Raw genomic sequence first — 14,632 nt, forward strand, 5'->3', positions numbered from 1 at the left:
GTTGCCCTAAATGTAATACTGAAAACAGGTCCTGTTCTAGGTTTTCTGCTGCCTTAGACGAAACCACAAGTGGCGCCCCTTCCCAGTGCCCACACTGTCCCATCTCCCCCCACCCCCAACCCAATTGGAAATCATAAGTAGTATGTGTGCAGAAAACCTGCAGGAGCATGCACAATCCAGCTCCTCCATACATCACCCTGTTCACTAACTTCCTTCCTTGAACAAGATAGAAAAAGTTTCAAAGTTTCCAATTTCATAAGGGTGTAACCAATTCAATATTTGTTGTTTACCAAGAATAATGCATTGCAACTGCTCATGGTGATCTTATTCATGGTCATACTACCATTACATCTTGTGCTCCATATAAAGGGGTAGTAATCACTTATAGTGTGGTGATGTCTAAAGCATATAACAATACCTGCAAAGTGTTTGCAGTCCTGACTTCCTTGCATTTTACGTCTGTGTCCAGCCATCATTTGCAGGTCATGGGTCAATTAGGATTTTCAGTGGTGTGTAGCAGACAGTATAATTAATGGTCATACCATAAAACATGCCGTCCCTACAATCTACTGCCTGTACAATAAACTCATTTGGCCTCATGGCAGAAATGGCTCTGACTGAAAATGAGTGTTCTCTCATCTCTCTTGATTAGCTGGCTGATGCATAACAATCTGATAATCTAGAAAGGGGGATAATAATCTGTGACCTGATTCCACAGGTGCCAGATTAGAGGAAGTTTTTACTATATATAATGAATAATATTCACTAGTCTATGAATAAGCTATTTCTAATGAACCTAATGTGATTTCTTCCACGGTACTTTAGAACTCATTCAATTGGTCTCTGTTCATGCTACACAGATTAGAAACCAGCTCTAGTTCACACTCCAAAAACCTGACCAATGGCCTGTGTCCCCAGAATTAATAAGTATGCTACTAAGGGAGATTTAGGGCTCATACTCACAGCCGTACTACATCTGTTACGTAGCATCACGGGTTTGTTATAGATTTTTAGTGAGGATTGAAAATTGAAGCTGATGATGCTAAATTGAACACTCTGCTAAAAAAATTATATACAGTAAAGTGAATCTCATTATTTTCCATAATATCTTTGTACATAGGAAACTCGGTGAAGCTTTTTAGTTGTACAATAAGGACACGTGGCTACATACTAAAGAGACATACAGTCACTATGTACTGCTATATAGGATTTATGCATATACAATACACAAAAATAATATCTAATGCACAAAAAGAATACACAATTGTAGAAACCAGCAGGTGACCCACACATTCACAATTCAGACACTGAATTATTATTGCTGCTCAGCAAAGTTTATAAAAATAGAACACAGGGGGTCATACTGCACTGGTATAACATTGTAAAAGCCCCTTTGCCATTTCACTGTGTCCACCACCACTGCAAGGAGGCATGTGCGGGGGGAGTGATCCAGATTACTTGTAATCTTCAAAGACTGACATGTTACTTTCCGTAACAGAAGAGTATAGAAATTCCTGCTGTTCCTCCCACAGCTATCTGTAACAGCTGAAGGACATCTTCTGAATAACATCATTTTAACCAGTTTCCAGCAACATAGAAAAATAAATGATAAATTCGAGTAATAGCCTGTACTCTTTTCATTACAGCCTTATCAGACAAGATAGTACATCTGTTATAAAGTCATCTCCCTTTGCCACTGCGGCAACTCTATCTACTAAACAACCTGTTTTGACTTCAGGGCTTGTTGTCAGACGGTTGTCAGAGTAGGCCAGCGAATCAGAATACAGGGACACCAAGACAATCAGGCTTGGCTCTAGCATTCGTTAAAGGGGGTACTGTTGTGAACTTACCCTGTTTCTGTTCTGACATTGTCCTCTATTTCTGACCCTGGCCTGATTATGGTTTGTGCTTTCATATTGTGCTTTGGTTCTGACCTGGCCCGTTGACTTTACGTTTACAGCCCTGAGCATTTAGTCAGTGTGGAGGCTGTTGCCCAGTTGGGGCCAGCATTTATTGTGAATGGTCCAAGTATGATGGTGCAGTGGGCTTTTGTTCAGTGCAGGGTTTATTGTTCCCGTATGAATATGACAACATATAAGCTTTGTTTGTTCGTTTATTTATTATTTTTACTGAATTTTCAAAGATCATCCAGTATATCTGAATAAGGCTAGTGCACCAATCTCAATGATTACTGCTCACTGCCTTCACAAGGCTCAGTCAAACGTGTGGATCAATTGTGCATCCCATGTACCATTTTGTTTTTTTTCCATTACCCTGTCGGCACCGGTGCAGTGATCCCAGTGGCAGTATCCTTTTTTCAAAACACCAGTCTGTTCCTGCGCTGGCTGCAATTTTCTTCTTCTGCGCTGGAGGTAACCCCTTAGTAACAATATCCCCTACCCTTTGTGATATGGCCCTGTTAATTTTAATGGAGGCGCATCTTAGAGGGAAGGGGATATTGTTGAACTGGGGGTGCTGGGCCCGCCTCCAGTGCATAAAACCGAGCCAATGACCATTTTACAAGGGCTGAATATCAAGAATGTTCTTAAAGGGGTTATCCGGAGAGCAGAAAAGGTCCTACCTATTCTGCTCTCCGGCGCTCCACTTCCTCCTTCTGTTCATCTTTGCTGATAACTTCCACAGATGACGGGTAGATGTTGCAGGCCAAGATCAATGGCTGTCTAATGTTAACAAATGTTGCAGTAACATCTGGCAGCTATTGCAGGCAGGTATGGATTCACCTGCACGCAATACTTGCACCCGAGACAGTTAGAAGGAGGAAGTGTAGTGTCGGAGAGCAGCATGGGTAGGGCTTTTTCTGCTCTCCTAATAGCCCCTTTAAGAATTCTCATTCAGCAAATGATCACCTGTGTACAATAGCCTTGGAGAGGTATTCTACTAAAACATAGCTTTTCATATGTTGCTGCCTATGGTGAGACTAACAATTCTTCCACACTTGTTATTATCCAGTCTCCTTTTACCAGTTCTGAACTGCTTTCTGCTGAAGACACAAAAAACTGTGTGTGAACTTTTCTCTCTCCTCCACCTCCCTTCTGAGATGACTCATGTAAACAAGCCCCTGGCAGGCTTTATCTGCAACTTTGTAGGTACTTTGTATGGCCGGGAGGGTTAATCTGAGGTAAGTTGCTGATAAACTCACTGTGATAAATCCTCCCGGCTTTACAAAGTTGCTACAAAGTTAGTGACTTTTGTATACTCTACATCAGGGGTACTCAACAACTTTTAGTGAAGGTCCACTTACCAGGGTCTTTTGTCAGGTGAAGGTCCGAGCTGAACATCAGTAATAAACATGTTTTGTTACTTTTCACAAACGTTGTTGGACTATTTACATACAGAATTGATGCTTATTAATGGAAAAACTAGCATTTTTTCTATGTCACCGGCCCTTTGAAATTAGGTACAAAGGGGGTGACTGCCCCCAGTAGTATATAGCCCCCTGTTGCTCCCCCAGTAGTATATAGACCCCTGTGCGCTCCACCAGTAGTATATAGCCCCCCTGTGTGCTCCCCCAGTAATATATTGCCCCCTGTGCACTCCCCCAGTAGTAAATAGCCCCCCTGTGCTCTCCCCAGTAGTATATAGCCCCTCCAGTAGTATATAGTCCCCACTGTGCGCTCCCCCAGTAGTATATAACCACCTCTGTACGTTCCCCAGTAGTATATAGTCTCTAGACAAATAATATGCATGCATCTAGCGCCACTACCCTAACTCCGATATTGGTTATAGTGCTTAGGTGAAATGGCACTTACTTACTTCAGTTGCATGTAGATGTGCGATGCGCCGTTCTGTGTAAATACTAATGGCAGGTCTTACGATATGTGGATATTTCTCCTTTCCGTGTGGATGATAGTGGCAGGTCTTGCAGTATGTAGATCCAACAAATTGATCTGTAGGTTGTACGCCGAGAGGGCGCTCCGGCCGGCAGCGCGACCTCAACCGGCTTCAGCGTTCCGTGTTTGTGAAATGTGACGTCACAGTGGTTCACTACGGAATCCCTGATGAAGGCGTAAGTGACGCTGAAACGTTGGATGGTCCCTGTGAGACTCCGTAGTGAACCACTGTGACGTCACATTTCACAAACACGGAACGCTAAAGCCGGTTGAGGTCGCGCTGCCGGCCGGAGCGCACTCTCGGCGTACAACCTACAGATCAATTCGTTGGATCTACATACTGCAAGACCTGCCACTATCATCCACACGGAAAGGAGAAATATCCACATATCGTAAGACCTGCCATTAGTATTTACACAGAACGGCGCATCGCACATCTACATGCAACTGAAGTAAGTAAGTGCCATTTCACCTAAGCACTATAACCAATATCGGAGTTAGGGTAGTGGCGCTAGATGCATGCATATTATTTGTCTTGAAACCATAAAATATTTGGAGAAATACAGGGACAGCCTCCATACAGCATCTTTTAGCAGCGAGCTACCATTCGCCAAACGGCTAGCGCCGTATCTTAAACCATATTTAAATAGTATATAGTCTCTCTCTGTGCTCCCCCAGTAGTATATAGCCCCCCTGTGCTCTCCCCCAGTAATATATAGCCCCCCTGTGCTCTCTTCCAGAAGAATATAGCCCCCCTGTGCGCTCCCCAAGTAGTATATAGCCCCCCCTGTGCACTCCCTCAGTAGTATATAGACCCCCCCTGTGTGCTCCCCCCTACCATATAGCATATAACATTAAAAAAAAACAATTATACTCGCCTGGGTCCAGGCATCTCCTCTTCTCTTCACTCTTGTGGCCGCACTGCAGTGGTCAAAAGAGGGCGCTCTAACCTTTCCTGGAGCCGGCACTCCAGTGACATCACTTGAGTGCCGGCACCAGAGGCAGAGTCTTGTGACTGCTGCAGCAAGTGAGGGGTGACTGGCAGGGAGGGAGCCAATGGCTCCTTCTCTGTCAGTCAGGGGCGTTGCTAGGGTCCTAAAACATCTGGGGCATGAGCCCTCTAAGTGCCATCATAAGCGGTTAGCGAAGAAGCCCAGTGCACAAGCTAGTGAAATCAATGTCCGCTTTATTAGCCCAGCTCTATTGCTTCCACAATAACTGCGGCTAAGCAAACACAGTAAGCCACTTGCCCTGGGCTCCTGTCAGAGCCACTGTCATCAATAGCGGTACATCCCTCCGTCCCCCCGCAGTGTACACAGCCTGCTCCTATCCACTAGGCCAGTGTTTCCCAACCTTTTTTTTACCTCAGGGAACTCCTACCAGATAACGTTCTACAAAATGTAAAAGCCTCATTCAGTGACTCACAGGTGATGTCTTCTTTGATCTGAGATGTTCTCTTTTTCTCTCCATCTGGCCCAGGACTCCATGATGATTTCTTCCATCTACAATTTATCTCTTCAGAACCTGCCAGACATCATGGGCCCTGCACTTTTCCTTTAACTTCCTTCCCTTTCCCCCTCCTATAGGCTCTTATACAGTAGTAATTCCACTGTTTGGTGTCATGGGCAGTAAAGTGAGTAGGTAAGTGGGTTTCCCCCGTATGTAGGATCCTTTGCTGTACTCCTATATAGTAATTATGTCCTATGCTGTGTCCCTATATAGTAATAATGTCCAGTGCTGTGCTCCTACATAGTAATAATGCTCCCTGCTGTGCCCCATATGGTAATAATGCCCCCTGCTGTGCCCTTCATATAGTGATAATGTCCAGTGCTGTGTCCCCATATATAGTAATAATGCTCCCTGCTGTGTCTTCATATAGTAATAATGCCTCCTGCTGTGCCCTCCATATAGTAATAATGCCCCCTGCTGTGGCCCATATAGTATTAATGTCCCCTGCTGTGCCCCCATATAGTAATAATCCACCCTGCTTTGCCTCTATATAGTGATAATGTCCAGTGATGTGTCCCCTATATAGTAATAATGCACCTGCTGTATCCACCACTTATAAAGTTTCCCCCTCTACTTGCAATTAAAGGGAACCAATCAGCCCGATTAGGCTGATATGGTTCCCAGGAGTGCTGTAAAAAGCTCCTGCAGCAGCTTCAGCATGTACTGTCCGCAGCTGCTGCAGATGCTTTATACCGGAAGAAAATGAGTTTTAATCCCCGGGCACGAGACATGCAGAGGCGGGGAGGTAGTCATCTGGGAGGCTCCCTGTCCAAGTCTAGTCACCGCACTCTGCCTGTCAGGGTGCTCAGAGGGATGACTGACAGGCAGAGAGGCCAGTAACGTATCTCTCTGCCTGTCAATCATCCCTCTGAGCACACTGACAGGCAGAGAGCGGGGACTAGACATGGGCGGGGAGCCGCCCAGATGACTGCCTGTCTCGGGCCCGGGGAATGAAACTAATTTTCCTCTGGTATAAAGCACCTGCAGCAGCTGCGGCCGGTCCATGCTGAAGCTGCTGCAGGAGCTATATATAGCGCTCCTGGGAACCATATCAGTCCAAAAGGGCTAATTGGTTCCCTTTAACCTGACCCCCCTGCACACACACTATATCACTTGACCCCCCCACACCCACACTACCCCAGCAGTCCGCCATCCCCCGCCCCAAACACACACACTAACTTTAGATCCCCCCCCCCTCCAGGGGTTACAATACTCACGGCGGCGCAGCGGTCTGAGGTGGAGGAGCGCGGCGGGGCAGAAGGCTGCTAAGGTGCTGTTAAGGTCGGCTGTGGCGCACTAGAGGGCGCAGGGTGACTTTACTGGAGCATGCTTGCGGGGCAGGAGCGCGTGGCCATCCACTGCGGCCCTCTGTCCAAGGAAGAGCGGGGTGACTTCACTGGAGTGGCGTCCGGGGTACGTCGGCGATTCATGGTGCTGACAGATTAGGCTGATGCTGCTCTCGCGGCCCGCCAGCGACGAAGTAACAGCATCCGGGGCCTCTGATAGTGATCTATCAGAGGCCCCGGCTGCTGTTACTTTGGCGCTCGCAGGCAACGGGAGCGAAATCAAGCAAACTTTCGGGGCTAGGCTGGGTTCATTCGGGGCTTGGGCCCGGAATGTTCATGCCTAGCGACTTCACTGCTGTCAGTGCTGCTGCACGGTAACTATCAGCGCTCGTCATGAGCCCTCATAGTTACTGCAGCTCAGTATACAGGTATAATGGCCCTATAAGTCAATGTAATGACAAGGGAAAAACCAAGGCCAGGTATCCATCCACAGACAACTGTTTTGGGGTGTTTGCGGCTGCTCATCAGTGTGTAACAGGATTCAGGCTAGGTGGAAGCAGTGCCTATCAGGCCCCTTCCCAGAGGGATATCTGGCTATCTGGCTAGTCCTGTGTTTTGAGACTCTTAAATGAGGCTCTACAGGCTCTTTCTTGCATATGGACAGTTTCTGTATTGGACAGAGGTGACAGCAGAGAACACTGTGTCAGGCTGAAAAGAATGCACCACTTCTTGAAGGACATACAACAGCTTATAGTACTGGGAGACTATTTAATACGGCCATCGAAATAACTGACATTATTATTTTTTTAAGCAGTTGTGCATTGAAATAAATGCAGTTTTCACGGCAACAATGGCCATTGTTTTTGAGTGCCAAACAGCGGCTGTTGTTCATGCAGTGTGTAAACATGTTGCCTAGTGACAGCCCTAAAACCTGAAGATCTGGAGAAGATCTGTATAGCAAAGTTGGACAAAATCCCTGCTGCAGTGTGTGCAAACTTGATCAGGAACTACAGGAAATGTCTGATCTCTGTAATTGCAAATGTTTCTGTACCAAATATTACATTTTCTATTGTGCCCAAAACTTATTTCATGCATTAAATGCAAATTAATTAGTTACAAATGATACAATATGATTTTCTGGATCTTTATAATAGATTCTGTCTCTCACAGTTGAAGTGTAACTACGATACAAATTATACACCTCTCCATTCTTTGTAGGCAGGAAAGAATGGAAAAATGCAAAAACGTCTGTTTGCCAAATACTACAAAAGCCAACAACAGTGGTGGGTATTCCCCAACAAAAATGTCATGAAGGAATTTAACATACCCAACTTAACCCCTAGACGACCTAGGACGTACCAGTACGCCCTGGAAGTCTTAGCCCAGACGACCCTGGGTGTACTGGTAGGTCATGAGCAGCCCGGCCCTCACCATTAATGACACCTAAACACGGCGTTTAAGTGTAAGTGACAGGGGGAGTCCCTTGTCATTTACCGATCGGATCCCTGTATCGGACCTCTGGAGGTCTCTTACCTTCCTCCGTGCGGCCCGATCGGCTTTCTGGTCGTTGAGTCTAAGGTTTAAAGTTTAAATCCCCACCTTTCCCATTATATAAATAAAACATATAAAAATAAATAAATAAACATATAATATACTGAAGCATGCGTAATTGTTCGATCCATTAAAATATAACAACAGTCATCACTAACGACGAACAGCGTAAACGAAAAGAGCGAAAAAAGTGCCAGGATTACCGATTTTTTGTTACATTATATATGTAAAAAAAAAATTGAGTGATCAAAACGTCCGATCTTCACAAATACGGTAATAAAAACTAAAGATCATGGCCGAAAAAATTACACCCCATACATCCCTGTAGGTGAAACAATAAAACCATTATAGGCGTCACAATAGGCCCATTTTATTATTAATTAATTGGCAAAAAAAGGGATTTCATAAAAAATATATATATAACATTAGAGAATCTGTGTAAACCTGCATATGGTTGTGTTCGGACTGACCTATAGAATTATGTTATCATATCGCTTTTACCATATAGTGCATTAAGTAGACACAGGAACCCCCCCAAACGTTACCATATTGCATTCTTTTTTCCGATTTCACCAATTTATATTTTCATAAATAATATTTTGGTGTTCCATCATACACGTTATGGTAGAATGAAAGATGCCATTATAAAGTACAACTACTCCTGTAAAAAACAAGCCCTTACATGGCCCTATAGATAGAAAACTGAAAGTGCTAGAAAGCTCTTAGAAGGGGAGGAGGGAAAAACGAAAACACAAAAATTAAAATTTGTGTGGTCCGCTTGGTCCTCAAAAGGTTAACAAACTAAATAAATAAATACACAAAGAGACCATGTGGACTTAAACATAGTCTCTGAACTAAATTTATTAAATATTCTTTAAAAACATAAATAACTTTATTAATATATTTCATGAAAATAACAAACCAAAACAGGTCTATCTCTTCTAGCCCAGATCTCATATAACATCAACCAGTAAGAATGCAATGATAGCCCCTTTCTTTGAAGAACAGCTTTACCCCAAATACACCAAATGAACGCATTATATAGAAAAGACCAAACAATAGGGCGGGCGGGCGGGCGGGCTGCAGCTTTTCTTCTTCTTACCTCAGGCAAACTGACCCAAGTTGCCTGCAAGTAACCCCTTATTTCATCTCCTAACCCCTCCTTCTTCTAGGTTTCCCCCTATCACCAGTTGCCTCTAAGGGAGCCCCCATGATCCTCTACCCTAGTAACTCACACCCTATAGGCTGACAGTCCACTAATCCAATTCCTTTCTAAATTAACCAATCCGAAGCCTGTATCCATGTGAGAGCTCTCAACCCCTCTCCCATGCATACTGACCTGTTACTGGCCAACCTACAGCCAATACCTGCCAGCTTACCCTGAGGTAAAATCCATCAAACTAATTAACCCTTCCTTTGCTGTTCATTCCCTCATGTTAACCCCTACTTATGGTCCAGGGTTAACCAATCTCTCAATCTCCCGCACATAAAATTGAGCTATGCTGTATACAAGTAAGAAGGATGGTTTGTGTCTCCATTTTAGTGTTATACTCACCGCCTGCCGGTAGACATTCTGCAAGTTTGGGCCCAGCTGGCCTTTCTAAATCTTTTCCTTTCAGTTTATTACTCGAGAACATTTGAGTGATGTTATAGTTCTTAGTACGTTGCACTTTATGAATGTTCACATAGACTGTGGAGTTGGGAAAGTTTGGGGGGTGAGGGAGAGGCATTGGGGGGGGGGGGGGGGTAGGGTGGATGTGGGACGGAGGGTATGCCATCCGGGGAGATTTTGTCTGTATTTGGAGAAAAACTTTTTGTAAAAACTGTCAATAAAAATAATGCTGATTCAAAACAAAAACCCAATGGGAGGCATTTATTAAGTCCGGCGTTTTTAAGCCCCCGCAGCTCCGGCGCTATGGAGATTTATGTAGAGGCGGACTGCCTCTACATAAATCCTGTGCGCGCCGTTGCGCACCGCCGAAAACCTACGCCAGCTGAGGACTGGAGTAGGTTTTCGGCGTACATTTTGGCGGAACGGATGATAAATTCTGCGCCCTCCGTACCGCCCACTTTCCGCCCCTTTTCCGCCCCCTGGTGTACTCGGCGGAAAGTGCCGATTTGCGAATATTTTATTCGCAAATCAACCATTTGCGTATAAAAAAAATACGCAAATCGGCACTTTCCGCCGAAAATCATCCGTTCGCCGGATGATACATGTGGCCCAATGTCTCAATAACTTGGCATGTGCCTTTGAGAATTAATTACAGCTTGACAGCAATGTCTCTTGCTGTTCACAAGTCTGGCTATTGTCTACTGAGGCATGGCATCCCACTTTTCTTGAACAGTCCATTGAGGTTCTGGGGTACAGAGTTATGAGCTTCTACATGGCGACTCAGCTAATCCCATAGGTTTTCTATAGGATTTAGGTCTGGAGTAAGTGCAGGCACCCCAGTCTCCAGTAGCTGTTCCCTAATGATGCGACCTCGATGAGCTGGAACATTGTCATCCATGAAGATAAGATTAGGCATGTGTTGTTCCCAAAGTGTAGGGCAGTTCTGTACTGACTAGACACACCTGCCCACACTGTAACAACTCTAAAGATGACGGTGGCTAATGCATAGTGCTCTCCTTGACGTCTCCAACATCATTGGTGGTAATCATTTCTGCTCAGCATGAATCAACTTTCATCAGTGAACAGTGAATGTTACGGCCATTGTGGTACAGTTGGTACAAGAGTTGATACCTGCTGCTGCTGATGGTGTGGGCTCAGCACCTGCACCCTTCCCATGCTGTAGAGCATGGGTCTCCAAACTGCGGCCCTCCAGCTGTTGCAAAACTACATTTCCCATCATGCGGTTCAGGGAAGAAACAGAGTGCTGCACCTCACACCTATGGCTGATACTAGTGCCGCTAGGCTAAATAAAAACACATCAGAATTTTGTGTATGAATTGATCAAGCCATACTGCCCCATGTACCTCGTGCCGGTATCTGATACACATGGGTCCCTACACTAAGTCCACACCGTGCCAGTCAGTGGCCACCAACCCCGCAGGCACGCACAGCCAGGGAACAGGGGCCATGAGACGGCCCTGCGACCCCCATGCCACAGGACCAGACCCAAAAACACCACACCAGAACCCGGCCAGCACCGCCGGCGGAGAAGGTCGCCCCCAAACGGCACAAGTCTGGATAAGGTATTACACTCACCATAGCTGCAGCAAACAGAATGGGAAAAAACAGGAGGGATTAAAACCATGTGCACTCAGGTGTCTCCTGCTAATTGCGGTCATGTGGGTCTCACCAGGAGGAGTGCAATACACGGAGAAAAGAGAGAAACAAAATGCGGTTCAGGGAAGAAACAGAGTGCTGCACCTCACACCTATGGCTGATACTAGTGCCGCTAGTACCGTTCTGGTGTGGTGTTTTGGGGTCTGGTCCTGTGGCATGGGGGTCGCAGGGCCGTCCCATGGCCCCCGTTCCCTGGCTGTGCACGCCTGCGGGGTTGGTGGCCACTGACTGGCACGGTGTGGACTTAGTGTAGGGACCCATGTGTATCAGATACCGGCACGAGGTACATGGGGCAGTATGGCTTGATCAATTCATACACAAAATTCTGATGTGTTTTTTATTTAGCCTAGCGGCACTAATATCAGCCATAGGTGTGAGGTGCAACACTCTGTTTCTTCCCTGAACCGCATTTTGTTTCTCTCTTTTCTCCGTGTATTGCACTCCTCCTGGTGAGACCCACATGACCGCAATTAGCAGGAGACACCTGAGTGCACATGGTTTTAATCCCTCCAGTTTTTTCCCATTCTGTTTGCTGCAGCTATGGTGAGTGTAATACCTTATCCAGACTTGTGCTGTTTGGGGGCGACCTTCTCCGCCGGCGGTGCTGGCCGGGTTCTGGTGTGGTGTTTTTGGGTCTGGTCCTGTGGCATGGGGGTCGCAGGGCCGTCCCATGGCCCCCGTTCCCTGGCTGTGCACGCCTGCGGGGTTGGTGGCCACTGACTGGCACGGTGTGGACTTAGTGTAGGGACCCATGTGTATCAGATACTGGCACGAGGTACATGGGGCAGTATGGCTTGATCAATTCATACACAAAATTCTGATGTGTTTTTTATTTAGCCTAGCGGCACTAGTATTAGCCATAGGTGTGAGGTGCAGCACTCTGTTTCTTCCCTGAACTACATTTCCCATCATGCCTGGACAGCCAAATCCAAAGCTTTCCAGGCATGATGGGAGTTGTGGTTTCGCAACTGCTGGAGGACCGCAGTTTGGAGACCCATGCTGTAGAGACCCATGCCAACATGGTGCATTTTTCTGGTGCATTTAGTCAGGGGCGCCGCAATGATGAGGCGACCTGAGTCGTCTGCCTCAGGCGGCGCCACCAGCTGTCTTCATGGGGGCGGCATTTAGTGGCAGATTATAATATGAGCGGTTCGGGCGGCCGCCCACATTATAATCCGCCACTGACTGTACCATGTACCGGAGTCCCCCCGCGCCCGGGCAGTATCTGTAATGAGATGCTGTGAGCGGGGGAGACTGTATTCATAAGCGCCGCGTTGTGTTAAATCAGCCGCGCGGTGCTGATACTACAGCGCGGCGCTTATGAATACAGTCTCCCCCGCTCACAGCATCTCATTACAGATACTGCCCGGGCGCGGGGGGTGCTCCAGTACATGCATTCCACGTCCGTGATCCGTCAGGATCACGGAACGTGGGAATGCAGCCTTAGTCCCCCGGCTGATGTGCGGCTGCCCGGGGTGTCCCATCCTGTCCCCGGCAGCGCGCGCATCAGAGAGCTCCCCGTGCGCCGGAAGTCACAGGCACAGGCGCACGGGGAGCTCTGTGATGCGCGTGCTGCCGGGGACAGGACGGGACACCCCCGGCAGCCGCACATCAGCCGGGACAAGACCAGAGAGGCTCGACGGGGGAACGGAGGGCAGGTGAGTTGTGTGCTGTTTTTTGTTTTTGTTTTATCTGCTGTGCAGGGGGGGGGGGGAGAGGGGGACCATCTATAAGGTAGGGGGGGAAGGGGACCATCTATAAGGGAGGGGGGAAAGAGGGGGACGATCTATAAGGGAGGGGGGAAAGAGGGGGACGATCTATAAGGGGGGGGGGACCATATATAAGGGAGGGGGAGAGGGAAGAGGGGGACCATCTATAGGGGGGGGCATCTATAAGGGAGGGGGGAAAGAGGGGGACCATCTATAAGGGGGGGCCATCTATAAGGGAGGGGGGAAAGAGGGGGACCATCTATAAGGGGGGGACCATCTATAAGGGAGGGGCGGGAGGGGGACCATCTATAAGGGAGGGGAAGAGGGGGACCATGTATAAGGGGGAGAGGGGGACCATCTATAAGGGAGGGGGAAAGAGGGGGACCATCTATAAGGGAGGGGGGAGAGGGGGACCATGTATAAGGGGGGGAGGGGGACCATCTATAAGGGAGAGGGGACCATCTATAAGGGAGGGGGAGAGAGGGAAGAGGGGGACCATCTATAAGGGGGGGGAAAGAGGGGGACCATCTATAAGGGGGGGGAGAGGGGGACCATCTATAAGGGGGGGAGAGAGGGAAGAGGGGGACCAACTATAAGGGGGGGGGAAGAGGGGGACCATCTATAAGGGGGGAAGAGGGGGACCATCTATAAGGGAGGGGAAAGAGGGGGACCATCTATAAGGGAGGGGGGAGAGGGGGACCATCTATAAGGGTGGGAGAGGGGGACCATCTATAAGGGAGAGGGGACCATCTATAAGGGGGGGAAGAGGGGGACCATCTATAAGGGGGGAAGAGGGGGACCATCTATAAGGGGGGAAGAGGGGGACCATCTCCTAAAAGATCAGCACCCTCCTCTCCTGACATCCTCTGTGCTGCTGGGACTTCTCCTATAGGATTAGCACCCTCCTCTCCTGACATCCTCTGTGCTGCTGGGACCTCTCCTATAGGATTAGCACCCTCATCTCCTGACATCCTCTGTGCTGCTGGGACCTCTCCTATAGGATTAGCCCCCTCCTCTCGTGACATCCTCTGTGCTGCTGGGACCTCTCCTATAAAGTCAGCCTCCTCCTCTCCTGACATCCTCTGTGCAGCAAGGGACCAAACATTATGTTTATTGGGGACAGCAGTGTGGGGGGGGGGCAGTAGTGGATTATAATGTGGGCGGATTGACGGGGGGGGGGGGGGGGCGTCATTCTATAGTTCGCCTCGGGCAGCAGAGAGGCTAGAATCACCCCTGCATTTAGTTCAGTACATGCCCCCCATTGTGGCTGCTGCTTGGATGAAGGGTTACTATTGTATGGTTCAGTAGAAGAATGCAGCCTACAAAGCACATAACCCTCCCATCTTGTGGCAGGGAGACCCTGCAAGCATTACCTCATAAGAGAAGAGACATATATCATCTGTGTGCAGAGCACCACATCAGCCTGCAGTCACCGCA

At 47.7% G+C, this 14,632-nt stretch overlaps 1 long non-coding RNA gene across 1 annotated transcript in view; it reads right to left on the reverse strand.

The window, feature by feature from the left end:
• Window positions 1-14,632, reverse strand: part of LOC138785719 (uncharacterized) — a 35,082-nt gene that overhangs the window by 19,236 nt on the left and 1,214 nt on the right. The gene's annotated exons all lie outside the window — the stretch shown is intronic.

The sequence above is a fragment of the Dendropsophus ebraccatus genome, chromosome 3 (genome assembly GCF_027789765.1).
Source record: "Dendropsophus ebraccatus isolate aDenEbr1 chromosome 3, aDenEbr1.pat, whole genome shotgun sequence".
Lineage (NCBI taxonomy): Eukaryota > Metazoa > Chordata > Amphibia > Anura > Hylidae > Dendropsophus > Dendropsophus ebraccatus.